Below are 13,203 nucleotides of genomic sequence, written 5' to 3'. Positions count from 1 at the left end.
AAATCTTGTTCATTTTTCTGACTCTGCAGTGCATCTGGTTCTTGCAATATAATCTTTATTAGTAGATTTTCTTTAGGTGTAATTTAGAGTGCTAACAAGGGGGTTGTCTTTGTCCTTTTCATTTGTGTGTTCTATATAGTTGTTATTATCCCCTAGCACCAACAAGCTCTATAACTTTTCTAACTGATTTAATTTGGGGTTTATATTTTATTTTACCCCTATAGTCAGTATTAATCTGGGGGCTTGATTTAACCTTTAATATTAGGTGTTGAGCAACTTTCCTTTTTTGTGTGTTTTATATATATATATATATATATATATATATAAATATTTAAATATATACAGTATATATATATATATATATATATATATATATATATATATATATATATATATATATATATATATATATATATATATATATATACTGTACACACACACAGTCATGTGAAAAAGAAAGTACACCCTCTTTTAATTCCATAGTTTCAGTACATAATAACAATCATCTGTTCCTTAGCAGGTCTTAAAATTAGGTAAATACAACCTCAGATGAACAACACCACATGACATATTACACCGTCTCATGATTTATTTAACAAAAATGAAGCCAAAATGGAGAAGCCATGTGTGAGAAACTAAGTATACCTTATGATTCAATAGCTTGTAGAACCACCTTTAGCAGCAATAACTTGAAGTAATCGTTTTCTGTATGACTTTATCAGTCTCTTACATCGTTGTGGAGGAATTTTGGCCCACTCTTCTTTACAACATAGCTTCAGTTCATTGAGGTTTGTGGGCATTTGTTTATGCACAGCTCCCATAAAGGTCCTGCCACAGCATTTCAATCGGGTTGAGGTCTGGACTTTGACTGGGCCATTGCAACACCTTGATTCTTTTCTTTTTCAGCCATTCTGTTGTAGATTTGTTGGTGTGCTTGGGATCATTGTCCTGTTGCATGACCCAATTTCGGCCAAGCTTTAGCTGGTCGGACAGATGGCCTCACATTTAACTCTAGAATACGTTGGTATACAGAGGAGTTCATGGTCGACTCAGTGACTGCAAGGTTCCCAGGTCCTGTGCTGCAAAATAAGCCCAAATCATCACCTCTCCACCACCGTGCTTGACAGTTGGTATGAGGTGTTTGTGCGGATATGCTATGTTTGGTTTTCGCCAAACGTGGTGTTGTGCATTATGGCCAAACATCCCCACTTTGGTCTCGTCTGTCCAAAGGACATTGTTCCAGAAGTCTTGTGGTTTGTTCAGATGCAACTTTGCAAACTTAAGCAGTGCTGCCAAGTTCTTTATAGAGAGAAGAGGCTTTCTCCTCGCAACCCTTCCAAAAAAAACATACTTGTTCAGTCTTTTTCTAATTGTACCGTCATGAACTTTAACATTTAACATGCTAACTGAGGCCTGTAGAGTCTGAGATGTAACTCAGGTCTGACCTTGGGGGGAATTTGCTGGGACGTCCACTCATGGGAAGATTGGTAACTGGCTTGAATGTTTTCCACTTTTGAATAATCTTTCTCACTGTAGAATGATGGACTTTACATTGTTTGGAAATTGCCTTATAACCCTTCCCAGATTGATGGGCAGCAACAATTGCTTCTCTAAGATCATTGCTGATATCTTTCCTCCTTGGCATTGTGTTAACACACCTGAATGCTCCAGACCAGCAAGCTCCTAAAACTTCGGCTTTTATAGAGGTGGTCACACTTGCTGATGATCTATTAATCAAGGGCATTTGATTAGCAGCACCTGTCTGCTACTTAGCATCTTAATTCCTATGGAAGCAGTAAGGGTGTACTTAGTTTTTCACACATAGCTTCTCCATTTTGTCTTTATTTTTGTTAAATAAATCATGACACGGTGTAATATGTCATGTGTTGTTGTTCATCTGAGGTTGTATTTACCTAATTTTAAAAGCTGCTAAGGAACCTTATTATGCTGCTAAGCTAAGCTGCTAAGGATTGTTATTATGTCCTGATATTTGAAACCATGGAATTCAAAGACGGTGTACTTTCTTTTTCACATGACTGTTAGTGTGTGTGTGTGTGTGTGTGTGTGTGTGTGTGTGTGTGTGTGTGTGTGTGTGTGTGTGTGTGTGTGTGTGTGTGTGTGTGTGTGTGTGTGTGTATGAGAAGGGGGAGAGGGGGGGCTCCTGCACAGCTGTGAATAATTACTACATAGAGAGGTGCTATCAGGGATAACAACGTATGTATATAAATCGGAGGGGAGAGATCCCTTAATGATGCACTCTACTCTACTAATCAAAACAATACATTTTTATTAAAAAAATGGGTAAACATTAGATATAATTAAAACCTAAAGGAATGCGCTATGAGAAACCAGATATATAGGCTTCCCTGTTGTCAAATGGCCTGGGTATATTAACCCCAGAAAGCCAAGTATGCTGGGTGTGACTTGCAATAAATGCAAGGTATAATCATTACACCCAAACGTTAGTGCAGTGTATGTTATGTCGCTGAGATAAACCCCATTAGGGGCTGAGGTATGGTAGAGGATAATCCTGCCTAATGTGGCATTTAGAACTTGATTGTGCTGTGTGATATCATATGCCTAATGTTCAGGTATATCACTGCACAAATTATGGTCCAGAGGTTAACTAGTTGGCAGGGATACAGTAAATGACACCCTAGCATAAATTCATGAGCTATCAGTGATGTCCCTACAGTAGAGCATAGTAGTCATATATCAATTAATCCTTGGGTAGGATATAAAATGTGGGATCTACTCACAGAGCCATGTTGTGTAATCAGACCTGGGTTCACTCGATGTTGCTAACACTCATAGCAGGACAAATGCAACCCTCATACACCTCTCTCTAGCTAGTGGGATCCACGTTTGTGGCCCACATCAAGGTTAAATCTATGCAGACAACTGTACTATGGCAGACAAAGATCAAACACCTATGTGTTTGTCGCGCAACAGACATCACTGTGACGCCATCCCAACCCACGTTTCGTTCCTAAGGGACGGAACTTCTTCGGGGAACCCGAGACTGAGTGAAACCTATAAGTGAGAAAGATAGCTAAATATGGTGAAGTATGTTTTAGTGACACACAGCGCAAGAACAGATTTTACTTACAAAGTGGAAGATAAAAATGGGCATGTCGGGATAAAATCCTAGTCTTTAACTGCAATAGAGGAACAGGTAACCGCAGGATCCATTGCACAATCGCGAAGAAACGCCGTCTGCTATCCGACGCTTGTGCACCAGGTCTCTTCCACTTCGGTAGCAAAGTCTTGAGGTATTTGCGCGATTATGGTCTACTCCCACCTATAGTATCCGGAGGTGCCTCCGTTGGTGAAGTCGGCCCGAGAGTGCGGATTAGAGTCCCAATTGCCTTGAATAAAGCATGCAGTCAAAGAAGGCTAGTAAAATTTTGGCGACAAGACTACCGTAGCCCTACGCGTTTCGTCTAAACAGACTTTGTTTGAAGTTACACCTGTATGGGGGATCTTAAGTAGATTGAAATCCGCTGTGATGCTGTAGGTCACAATCTGGGCCATCTATATACCAACCAGGTGAGAGCCTCTTACAGGGGACAAGTGCAGACAATATGAGATTAAGAACCCATAACATATACAATTAAAAATATCAGAACATTTAAAAAAATAACATATGTAAAAATAATTAATTATATAGAAAATATACTTCTTCATAGAACACAGCAGAGAAACAATATAAAAGTAGCAAAATGAGATGAACGAACAGGAATCATGGAAATAGATACAAAATGGATACTGTGTCAAAAATGCACCCAGATCTATATCCACATTGAGACCCAGTGGAACAAGTGTTTTGACAGCATGTACACTTTGTCTCTAATCTGGAAATAGCATTTGTAGTATCCCCCCTTTCTAATTGTGGGGTAATTTATCTATTCCCACACAGAGAATACCTGCAGGATTACAATTATGAAATTCGGAAAAATGTTTGGACAAATTATGCTGTGGAAACCCTTTTGTATATTATTAATTTGTTCAGCAAAACGGAGTTTTCATTTCCTTTGTAGTGCGCCCTATATATAGCCCCTTGCAGGGGCACTGAACAAAGTATATAATGTTTGTAGACTCGCAAGTAATGAAATGACATATATTATAAATATTACCCGTATGTTGGGATTTGAAAGATTTAACATTTTTAGCCCCTTATAAATCTATTTTACACGTTTTACATTTTAGGCGTCTATAAAAGCCCTTAGTATCCAAAAATTTGGTATTGGAGACTTTTTGATGTGTCGGTTCAAGACAACTTGGTGCCAATTTATTTTTATTTTTTTATTACTTTAATTTTTAATGAGCATTTTCAAACATACAAAATGAGGTGAACATAACATACTACACAAAAAAAGGGGGATACAGTAATACAGATAAACTGGTTGTGGAACAGTGGAGAAGAGGGAAATCGGGGAGGGGGGGAAGGGGTACCATTTGTACCAATATCGTACTGTATTCAACAAATTAAATACCACATGTATCACTCTGTTCAAAGTATTCTAGTCTATATATGGGGATATACCTGAATGGCGGAACCAAGGAGCCCAAATATCAGAGAATTGCGAGGTAGAGCCGTTCAGATAGGCTGAGAGTTTTTCCATATAGACTATATGCCAAATTTTGTTGTTTATTTGATTTAAGGATGGGGGGGCCGGTTGTTTCCAGTTTTTGGCAATTGTACACCGTGTAGCGTTTAAAATTTGGGATATTACTCTAGCTTTTTTTTTGGAGATATTAGCCATTGGTTTTCCTAGTAATATAGATACTGGGTCGTGTGGGACAGAGATTTCTAGTATCTTGTGTATTAAGGTGAACACTTCCGTCCATGTTTGTTGGATTTTGGGGCATGACCAGAATATGTGCAGTATATTCCCCACTTCACCACAACCGCGCCAGCACAGAGGGGAAACGCCTGGGAGAAAAGTGTGCAGCCTGGCAGGAGTCATATACAGTACCATCTGAATATTAACTTGTAAATATTCTCCTTAATTACAACGCATGATGAATTTTTGGAAACAGATTCCCAGATGTCTGTCCAGGTATCGAGATCTATACAGATGTTAAGATCCTTTTCCCAGGAAACCATATATTTATCGAGGGTTTGGTTGTTCTTGATAGAGGATAAACTGTGATATATTCTGGAGATGATGCCCTTTGTGTGGGGTTGGTGTAGACACCAGTCCTCATACAAAGTTAAAGCATGGGGTTGACTTGGCTTATATACTGATTGGATATAGTGCCTAACCTGGAGAAATCTGAAGAATTCAGAGGAGGGGATATCATGGTTTGTTTGTAGCAAAGCGAATGGGGAGACTTTCCCTTGGGTGAGGATATCCTTGACTCTTGTGAGTCCTTTTTGAATCCAGGTATGGGAGTGCGGGTTTCCTGTGTAAAAAGGAAGGGAGGGGTCCGAGAATAGTGGTTGCATAAGGGAAGGGGAATCGGTTAGTTGGAACTTGGTTTTGAGGGAGTCCCAGAGATTACAGGCAAAGGATATCACAGGGTTCTTGTAGATCTCAGGTGGTCTAGACTTTTTGTTGAGCAGAGAAGATTTTTTATTTTACATGGGGAACAAACTAGGTCCTCTATCTCAACCCACCTCCTCTCGGTTGGGTTTGAGTGCCAGCTAATGAGTTGGGTGCCAATTTATTATTAAGTGTATCAGATTTTGTAAATAAAACATGTGGGTTCTTAGGAAGGTGTGATTGCAGAATGGTATCTTTTAAAACTAAGTGCCAATGTTTATGAATGACTTTTTTAATGTCTTTAGCTAAGGGATTAAACTGTGTAATAAACGGAATATCAATTTTACCATCAATATTTGTTGTATTTTGAATTTTATTAGAATTATATTTGAGAAGGTCTTTTCTATCAATATTATGAATTTTGAAATAGGCTTGTTCCAATGTGGCTTTTTTTTTATAGTTCTTAGATTCAAATTTGGACAACATAAATGATGTTACTAGAGCAGTTTCTTTTGACTCTTCTTAGCTCTCCTTGTGGATTATTTTCAATCCAGGGTTTCTGATGATTGCTATCAGCCTCAATATAATTAAGACAACTGACAGGTTTGTGATCAGTTTTGTCTGAATTTGACCTACATCAATATAGATAAGGAGGTCAAGAAACTCCAAATCAGTAGTGCTATAATTGAGTAAATTTAGGATTAATATGATTTTGATTTAAATAATCAAAAAATAATAGAGTTTCGTGATCACCATCCCAAATAAAAAAAATATCATCCACAAATCTGGTCCAGAGCACTAGGTATGCACCGAATTCATGCTGAGACCAGATTTTTATGGTCTTCCCACATCCCCATAAAGGGATTATCATAACTCGGTGAAAACCTGGTGCCCATTGCCGTGCCCTTAATTTATAAAAAAAAATTCTGCATTAAACCAAAAAAAATTATGTGTTAAAGTAAATTGTATTAATGTAATAATAAAATCAATATGTGTTGTTGAGTAAGTGCATTCTAATATGTGTGTGTGTGTGTGTGTATATGTGTGTGTGTGTGTGTGTGTGTATTGTGACATGGTCCCAGGATAATGGGCAGCTTTCTGTATATAGAGACATAGTAAGTGTATGTATATATATATATATATATATATATATATATATATATATATATATATATATATATATATATATATATATATATATATATTGTGACAGAGTCACTGACTCAGTAGGCTGTGACAGTGAATGGAGAGATGCTGCAGCCAGTTCACAGAGTGTTAATTTCCTCAGACAGAGAAAGCACAGCTGAAGACTAATTAAACAGGGGCTGAACTCATCAGTGAAACAAGTGCTTTAAAAAGCAGGAAGTTGCTCACAGAAGGTGAGCTTGTTTTTTCCACGTGAGGGTGGAGAGACTTCTCCCGGCTGGGAAGCCGTAGCTGTTGCTCTGGTTCCCCAGTCTTGCGAGGAGCTTTGCTGCTGGGACCAGCTGGGACCCCAAGCCAGGATAAAGATACAGATTGCTGCGAGGCTGGACACAGCCTGCTCCCCGGAACCGTGTTCCTGTTTGCTGTTGGAGCTACATTACAGATAAGACTTTGTTATGATACTTATTGGTTATACTTTGTTGAGCACATGTTTTGGGCATAACCAGATTCTCTGGCTGCCCTGTTAGTAAGGGCTCAAGAAGTGAGTTAGTTTCCCTAACGGGAACAGGCTTTATTTTCTAGAAAGTAGTTTCTTAAAGGGACAGTGCACCCATACTTTATTTTGGTTGTGGCTAATAAACCACTATAGTTTAAAGTTTCCCACCGTGTCTAGCGTCTTACTGACCCCGCCGCTAGGCAGTCCTGCCACAATATATATATGTTTCCCTTGTACCCAAATGGTGAGATTGGGGTCATCTGTTTATCTAGCTAATTCATTTATGTGATGTGCTGTACCTGTTTGGCAACAGGAGGGCTGAGTGCTCCGCGGTGTTGTGGGGAGAACAGGACAGGTTTACAGGTTACCTTAGTTCTTTGGTGCAGCGCCTCCAGTCAGCATGGATCCTCTGGATAGCAGCAGGATGGCTCATACTGACACCTTTCTTTCAGCAGCAAGACATTGAAACACACTGGGGATGGTTCCATGGTATTTATTGCAACCAGAGCAGATGTACAAAGCAGGTGCATTCTTCTTCCAGCTTCCCCTATTGAAGGCACTCTGGTTAAGGCTTGAGGCCCAGACCAGGCCTTCCGGACTCCTTTTCACATCTCCTAGTGAGATGGAGGGTAGATGGTGCTCTCTCCACAAGGGGAGGAAAGAGAGACCACCACTTTAGGAAAGTGCCAGTATTTATAGCCTAGGGCTTGACTGTAGCTCTGACTCATAAACTAGATCTGGATACTGATTGGACCACACACTGGATGTGGGGGCCTATCAGTACCCACCCCTCAGGCTGGCACTCTCTGGCTGTTGCTAAGGCCTGCCCTTGGATACATCGAATGAATCCAAGGCTGCAAAAGCACACAGGACCTTTAAGAAGGAATTATCCCATCCACTGCCTGCACCTAACAGGTCTTACACTGGTAGTTCCCAGGAAAAGAAGTAGCGGCCGGAGGCTAGGCTACGTGTGTGTGTGTAAAAATAGAGAAAAGAGTCCCTAGAGTTTCTAGTGACACTTTTCTCTATTTTTACACATATTTCTCTTGCCCAGGAGCACTGCCGGCAATTAGTATTTTACTGGTATCAGCTGGCTTAATTGGGGTACCTTTATGGGGATACGGTATCAAACTTAATTTTTTCCAAGTATATGTGTGTGTGTGTGTGTGTATATGTGTGTGTGTGTGTGTGTGTGTGTGTGTGTGTGTGTGTGTGTGTGTGTGTGTGTGTGTGTGTGTGTGTGTGTGTGTGTGTGTGTGTGTGTGTGTGTGTGTGTGTGTGTGTATTGTGACATAGTACCAGGAGAATGGGCAGCTTTCTGTCTAATTTATAGAAGAAAGTGCAGACTTAGTTTGGAAGTGATCTACTCCACAGATTCACAGTCACAAAGGCTGGAGGATAGGACATCCATACCAGACTTTACAATGGTGCTGGTTTTCACTCACCTGCTCACCTAATTACTAGAACAGGTATTTAGAGCAGAGAGGGTTGCTTTTTCAGTCTCTCTCTTAGAGAAAACTGCTGCTCCCCAGTATCCAGTTCGGAGTAGACCCCCCCCACACACACACACACACACACGTTGCAGCATCTGAGGATCTAATGGGATGCTGTCCCTATCTCACAGTTAAGGACTCAATATTATCTCTGTGTGTTATTTTAAGTTGGTAACTGGCTTAGCCAGCCAGTATTGCAGATAGGGATATGCATGTGAGTTAGACTCCTGACAGGAGTAGATGTTTCATTTTATGATTTCTTTTGTTCTTAAAGTGACAGTGTTTAAAATGTTTCGTGTCACTAATGGAGAAATAAACTGCTGAAGGTTGAGGGCTGAGTACCCCTTGTGTGTATACAAGTGTTTGTCCCCCTTTTATACAAACCAAACCTTAGGAGACTGTGTCGGGAAGAGCCTGAGCAAGCGGCAGGCTACCTAAAGGGAGGCATTGCGCATATATATATATATATATATATATATATATATATATTTAGGGATGTACAGGGAGATACAGAGATAGAGAGATAGATATACACACGCATGAGCAGCGGCCGTTATTCGAACATTTCACGGAGCCGATTTTGTGAACTCTGCTGTATTACAGAGATTAAACTGTGAATATATTTGTTTATAGTAAGAATCAATATAATTATGACTTATCAGGATTTTTAAGTTCTTAAAAGCAGTCACATACATTATATTATAATATGATGCGCTATATACAATTGAACACATCGTATCCAACATCTATTACCAGTTATGATTTATGAATTAAGTTAGACAAGAATCTTGTTTCTTTTTTATATATATTTTTTTTTAATTAGTTTTTATTGGTTAGTGTTGTTGTATTTTCATTATATCTTTCTCAACAGCTGATTTAGTTTAAACCTGTCGGTTACATATATACCTTTTTGGGCTGATCACTTATGATCCAACAATCACTACCTTCAATATGTTATATTTTACATATTTTCGTTCATTGTGTGGAGTATATATGCTCTTGTTTATTATTGTATTCGTTGGTGCCTTCTATTATTGGCTGGCTGTTGCCGGTTGAACTGTCACTCAGGCTGCATTTTCCACCATAGGCTCCTGTCCTTCTGGACGGGGACCTATTGCGGGTCTGGGGGGCGGGACTTCCAGTAACGGCTTGCATAAAGAGCCGGCACCTTGAAGGGAACATTACTCTTTGACAAAGTGCATATACTGTACTGCATGAAACGCAGCAGAGGTTCCCTTCAAGACTCTTGTTTTTACCCAGTATGTTGCTAAACATTCAATAAACTCTTTTTGATATCGTGAACCAGCATCCAACGCACTTCTTTCATTTTTGTAACGCGTAGCTCACCACAAACGAAGCGCGACCATGGTGCTGAGGTAGGGAATTGGTTAACGCCAATCCACAGCCACACGGGCGCGCCTAGGATGTAAAGTAGTCGTTCATGTCAGGTCAGGGTTATAGATTTGAGAGAAGTGTAAGTACTTGCCAGGTCTGGAGTGGAGAGTTGCGGATCGTCGGAGTGCGTAGCCAAGTTCGGGATTGGAGAGTAGCGGATAGTCGGGGTATGTAGCCAGGTTCAGGATCGGAGAGTATTGGATCATTGGAGTACTTAGCCAAGGTCAGGACTGGAGACAGGAGAATAGTCGTTCGTAGCCGGATCAGGAGAGGAGAGGTGCGGAATACAAGAGACAAGCAAGGTAGGCACCAAGAGGTTAATCAGCAAGGCAAGGTTACAGGAACTGTAATGCAGCAAGGCACGGCATCACACTAGACTATGCTCAACAAGGAATGAGAGCAGACTAAAGGTATATAAAGGCAGAGCCTCCAATAGCCAGCCAGGGCGGAACCAGGAAGTAAGCACCGATAGGCTGCTGGTGCACACAGATGTGCCCTATAATGCAGCCTACTCGGGGATGGGGGCAGAACCACTCGCGCACTGACCCGCACACGTCACGGAGGTCAGGGGGCAGAGCCTAGAGCGCGCGTCACTCCCACGCTGGTTCTGAATGTCCTTGGAGCAATAGAGGGCGGGAACAATTGTGCGCTGACCCGTACGTGTCACGGAGGTCAGGGGGCGGAGCCTGGAGCGCGCGTCAGTCCCACGCTGGTTCTGAATGTCCTTGGAGCAAGAGAGGGCGGGAACAATTGTGCGCTGACCCGCACGTATCACGGAGGTCAGGGGACGGAGCCCAATGTGCGTGTCACTCCCACGCCGGTCCTGTCCATCACCAGAGCGGGGGCGGGGCTTGGACCGCGCGTCAGTAGGGAGGCTGGACAAGCGCACCCGTCGTGCATCAGAGAGGGAGGCGGGGACTGAATCCGCGGACAGGGAATCAGGCTGCGCAAGATGTGCACGTGTACTGGGTCCATGAGACCGCGCATCCTGAGTGTCCGTCACGGAAGGTTTGTTGAGGTGAGAAGACGGTCTGCGGCCGCCAGGATGGCGAATCCTCACAATTTGTAACGCATTACCCATCGTTTGACACGCTGTGCACCGCCATTACCCTTCCCACGCTGGGAGGAATCTCTCTACACCTGTGTTTACCGCTGTTGATTTCTTTGAATTATCTGGATTCTGATTTCTTTGGGTGCAATTTTTGGTGTATCCACCAGGTGGCAGAAATGAATGAATTGTAATGTGTATAGTAATGTAGTACTGTACAGTACTGTGTGTACGCACTGTGCTACTGTGTCAATTTGCAGGTGTTTAAAAACCAAGTCTTCCAGAGTGGTCCATTGTGAATCGACCTTGATCCTTGAAGACGCTGAAGACATTATCAAATTTAGGGGTTTCATAATAAAAAACCTCTAAAACACAATGCTGTGGGCTTTTTTCTACATTGTTATCCCTGCACAATTGCTGAATGGACACCATGTCAACTCCATACATGTATACAAAACCTGACTGTAGTTATGCAATTTTAATATTTTCTGCAATTAATGCTGGAACAGATAAGAAGGGGACTGTATCAGAAATATATCAATATTTCATTTCGAATTATGATTTTTTTCAAAATTTCACCTGACTCTCGTGGGTGGAAGCGTTCAGTAAGGCAAACCTGTAACGCTCGCGCTGCCCACAAACAAGACAAGACCCCGGCACTGAGGTGGGAACGTATGACACCACACACCCGCAGCAGCGGAGGCGTGCCTGGAAGGCAGATAGTTTAGTGTAGCCGGGTCTGGGTTGGAGAGTGTAGAAGATGCAGTATACTTGTCGAGTTCCGGGATTGGAGAAGACAGGATAGTAGGGGTTCGTAAGCCGTGATCTGGGATTGGAGAGAGCAGCGTAGTCCGAATGCCGTGTTCAAGGGCAGGAGAGATTGCCGAAGTCGAGAGTATGCCAAAGTCCAAAATCCAGAAGGGTCAACAAACAAGCTGAGTCGGTACACAAGAGGTTAACTGCAAAGGAGAGAGCACTACACAAACGGCGTGGGCTACATAGGGTTATGCTGAGCAAAGCATATCAGACTTGCCACGCAGCTGGGGTCATCGCACATCATCGCATGTGCTCGCGCTCTCTGTAATGAGAGCGGGAAGCGCGCTTGGGTAGGAACAGTGGCCGTGGCGGCAGCGTCAGGTAAGGAGGTAACACGCCGCAAAGGACGTGTTCCCCGATTCCTTAGAGGCCGTAAACCCTGGTACAATCAGGTTGCCAGTAGTTGGTATGGTTTTCCCCCTCCCATTTGGTACTGCACTTAAGTGACAGCAGGGGGTGGTACATCCTGTTGTAGCTGGGACAATGGGGTGTCCGCCTTCTGGCTGTACTTAAGGGCAGGACCGCCCTAAAGTTAGTAGTGTCCTTCCCCTCTGAGGAAGGCAGATCACACAACTGGGAGCCTGAGATTGGAGCCTTCCCATGTGCTCTTCCCATGTGCTCTTCCCTCCGGGGGGAGAGTGAGTGTGCCTCTGATAGGGAGGTGGGGAAGAGCTAGGAAGGTTGCGGGTGCCCTTGGCCTGTAGTGACGGTCCAAGGACCATCATTCAGTGAGAGCTGAGAGTACTGCATAGGGCAGAAGCCTGCCGTGTAACTGTGCTGTACAGAGTGAATAAACCGTTCCTGTTGTTATATACCTCCTGCCTTGTGCGTGACCTTACTGGGGGGGAGAATTAATAAGTTCTACCGTGGGAGATCACCTCCAGGTCCTGGAGCCTACGGCAGATGGAGGCGCTGCAGTGCTAAGGAGATATGTGGGGTATGAACCCCAGAAGCCTGTTCCTGTGTCCCCACTACCATCTGCGGACGACTCAGCCCTCCTGTTGCCAGCAGGTATATGCACCATACACCCTGTAATGGCCCCTATCTGCAACAGGTTAAGAAAAAAAAAAGTCATATACATCCATTCTTCTTACAGGTTTATTGCAGGCAGGTTTTATACCTCTCACTACAATACTTTGTATTTTCCATATTGAAAATAGAAATCCCAAGATGTATAGTAGTGGGACCAATTATCAACTGCAACATAAATGATTCTTATGATTGTAATTAACTCCCTCACAGCCAGAGAGCTTTGTAACCCGAGAATCCCCTGCTCTAAATGGGCTGATCGCTAGCTCAGTGTGACATCATCAAGCAGCA

The sequence above is a fragment of the Ascaphus truei genome, chromosome 6, assembly GCF_040206685.1.
Source record: "Ascaphus truei isolate aAscTru1 chromosome 6, aAscTru1.hap1, whole genome shotgun sequence".
NCBI classification, from domain to species: Eukaryota; Metazoa; Chordata; class Amphibia; order Anura; family Ascaphidae; genus Ascaphus; species Ascaphus truei.
Note: the sequence above shows the minus strand (reverse complement) of the source record.